This window comes from Alexandromys fortis, unplaced genomic scaffold, assembly GCF_014885135.2.
Source record: "Alexandromys fortis isolate MF-2015 unplaced genomic scaffold, M_Fortis_MF-2015_v1.1 scaffold_1098, whole genome shotgun sequence".
Lineage (NCBI taxonomy): Eukaryota > Metazoa > Chordata > Mammalia > Rodentia > Cricetidae > Alexandromys > Alexandromys fortis.
The window spans coordinates 7,629-11,124 of NW_026068988.1; the positions used below are offsets into that span (position 1 = coordinate 7,629).

Below are 3,496 nucleotides of genomic sequence, written 5' to 3' on the forward strand. Positions count from 1 at the left end.
TTAAAATTGGTTTAGAAGTCTCTTTCCTCCACCTTCTCTTTTTGAGAAGCAGATTGTAAAAACATCAATTTAACTTGTGCTAGGTGGTAGCGGTTTGTTTTTTAAACCAAAAACAGCTCTGCTGAATTTGTTGATCTTCTGCTTCATCTATTCAAGTTGAATACTGGGTCAAGCTGCTGTGGCTGTCACTGTAGGAAACCAGTTCATGCCTATACCACTGTCATCATGAAAATGTTTCATTCTCCAGAACAGTGTTCTTACCCTCTATGACTTCTTGCCTAAATCCAGGTTAATATCCTTGATTTCCATTGGGTTTTACCGCAGTTTGATTCTACATGGTCCTTTCTTTCCATGTCACAGTAGCTGTTCTCAAACACATTTAATAGAGATATGTTCTGCTCTCATCACCCACACACTTACAAAAGCAGCGTGGCACTTGGTTTGGTGTGTTTGTTTTACTATGCCAGCTCAAAAAAAGCAGTTCTCATTTCTAAGCACGGTACTTTACAATTTTGTGTGCGTTAATACAATAGTGCATTGGAAAAGTACTGAGCCTCTACAAAATAACTTTACCTTTTGAAACAAACGAATGTGATTTTTTTCACTTACGCAAGCATAGGCTTTTTAATATTTCAACAAGATAAATATCTCAATGAAACTCTATGTTCACTCGATTGTGTGCCACAGTGATGGCCTTAAGACAGTTAATACACTTAGAAGATCCTACCTGTTTAGTGTTATTTACACCGGTATATCCATCATCCCCTAATCTGGAAGGTGAACAAACAATACTCAGAAATTGTGACTGAATTGTGTCAATAACTGGGAATGGTATAGTTTTAATTAATCCCTTACTAAACACATAATGGAACTTAGTCTTGTGTGGGAATTTTCTTCATGCCCCTCTTAAGGCTTGGGAAACCTAAAAAGAGCTCAACATGATAAAGGAGCCCCTGCTAAGGCAGACCTTATGGTAAGAAAGGGAAAATGACAAGTGTACATGGGTAATTATCAGCAACAGTTTAGCAATTACTGAAATCACTGAAGTTTTAAAACATCACGCATGAAATATTCTTTCTATCCTGAAAGAGAAACTAGAGAAAAGACACGATTCCCTCAGAAAGCAATGACTCGATTCAGGTTGTGACTTTATATTTAAGCACCATGAGATAAAGGAAGCGATTTCCATTTGCCGGTCACTGTTCCAGCAACACAGCTTTGAGAGTTCTGTTCTCATTAAACAACCCTATGTCTGTTCCAGGAAGAAAAGACGACCCTGCGACAAATGGGACAGGTGTTATCCTCTAATAACCAGCAGTCGACGCAGTGGATGTGCTACTCATGGGAGCAAGGTAGCCCAAGAAGTTTGTCCCCTCCTGTATATTCAGTAATGCAAATAGTACATGTCTTCAATGCATCGTTTTCACCAAAACTTCTCATTGCCAAGTTATTAATCTGGACATTGGTGGGTCCTCTAGTTAAGTGGTTGTCATTAAAGGGGTAAAGTCAGGTTGCTTCAATACCTTTTTCAAACATCTGTGAGATACTTTCTGAATATTTATCAATGGAACTGGAGCCAGGGTTGTAGCTGGGAACGGAAGCAGAGTTGTTACCACCAGAGCTCCCTCTTCCACTCCATGGAAGCTCACCAAAAGCTGTTGTTCTCTGCCTTAACCTGGTTTGAATCGGAACAGTTCCCTTGAATCAGATCAATGTTCCCTTGATCCACTATTGTGGATTGTAAGAGTGGAAAACCTGTGAATACTCACATAGGTTCTCCCAGCTGCATGTTCAGAAACTGTAAAGGTGCCTATAAAACCACCAGGTTTACTTTCATAAGTGACTGGGATCTGAGACCTAGACCGAGTTCTGCTAGCTATGCCATCTCTCTGCCGGTCTTCTGCCAGCAGAACTCATCTGACTTGAAGGTCTTTGGTTGGAGGTCTTGGACCAGATCCTGCCGCTTCACCACTGGTATCTGTGTCTGAAGAGCTTGTCCCTTGAGTGGCAGAATTTCTTGACCCAGAAGCCACAAAACGACCTCTACCTAGCAACTCAGGTCCAGTTATCTGGTGTCTCAAAGTCCCATGGTGAGGGGCTCTAGAACTTCCCTCGATCTCGTTTACCAAAGGCAGCTCAAAAGTCTGAGATGAGATGCTATGATGAGATCTTCGTGGAATTTCATTTGCTGGGTGCAGAGAAGACCTACTTCTTTCAGCTCTGGCTCTGGTTCTTCGCTGGTGTTCTGGTTTCGAGCTTCTTGCCCTCCTCCGACCTCTGGTGGATGGCACATCTGTTAATGCTTCAGCAGAACTGTGTTCTGACCTAGGTGTTCTGGCAGATGATGTCTCAGATGCTGAATTTTCCATTTGCCTTTGGAAGCTGCGATCCATGTTTTCTACACTAAGACGTGTAGCAGATGGTTCATTTTCATTCTCTGAGGTTTGGCTTCCATTATTACTGTTAACACTTGTCTCTAAACTGAATCTGAAATCACCACTGTTTCGATTAGTGTGGCTCACTACCCTCCCAGACTGATTTCCTCTCTGACTGCTTCTTGTTGTATTGCCAGTCTGTCTGACAGAGCTAAGCCAATCTATTACGAAGTCACCATTGGACTCGTCATCTGAAGATCCTCCATTTTCTTCTGAGCTCTGCGGAGGCAGCGGAGGCGGCCCCTCTTTAATTTGCTGTAGTCTTCTGAACAGCTCCTCCCCAGTACTTTGACCTGCAATGCCTAGCAAATTGTTGTTTCTCAGAAGTCAATAGTCTTCTCCACTCAGATTATTTACAAATCGATGGAAAGCTTCTTCCCAATCCAAGCGATCCATTTGCCTTTTGCGCTGTGCTGCAGATTGGTCATTTCCTTGATCGCTAGAATCTGAGTTTCCCATCTTGATGAACAAGTGGACGATTATCTGTCTGTTATGACATAGTACTGAAATCCAATCAACTGGACCTTCAGTTTTCTTCACTAGGCTTCGGTGGTCTGACCAGGAGGGGACTGGCTGGGCTCTGCTGCCTCGGCTGCCAGAGAGGCCGCCTAAGCTCTGCCGCCTGCCTGCCTCCTGCTCTCTTGCCCGCCTCAGAATGCCTGGGAGAGAACCGTCTCTAGCCCAGCACCTGCCCATTCTGAGACGTAGCTCCAGCAACCATTATCTTTTCCATTGTTACCTAGCACTGACAGAAATCCACTCAAGTTAACTTTTCTTAAAGTCACCCCAAATTACCTATTGATTGTATTTCAGGTCCCCTTTCTCAGCTACTCCACAGGACTCAAGAAGTCCTATTTAGAAAGCAGATGATTCAGCCAAAACGTGACTGGTAGTCCTACCCGTAGGACAAACCCACTCTTCTTGCAAGGCTGGCATCACGCTGGGGAATTTAGTGAGATAGTGACTGCTTCATGATAGGTTGGCATCGCACAAGATGTTCATTGTGCCCTTCCCCAATCACAGTGGCTAGGTGCCATCATGAGAAGGAACCAAGGGGTTGA

At 43.6% G+C, this 3,496-nt stretch overlaps 1 pseudogene; it reads right to left on the minus strand.

Annotated features, from left to right (window-relative positions):
- Positions 1-1,236: 1,236 nt before the first annotated feature.
- LOC126496087 (E3 ubiquitin-protein ligase RLIM-like) lies at positions 1,237-2,982 on the minus strand (annotated as a pseudogene).
- Between the last annotated feature and the right edge of the window lie 514 nt (positions 2,983-3,496).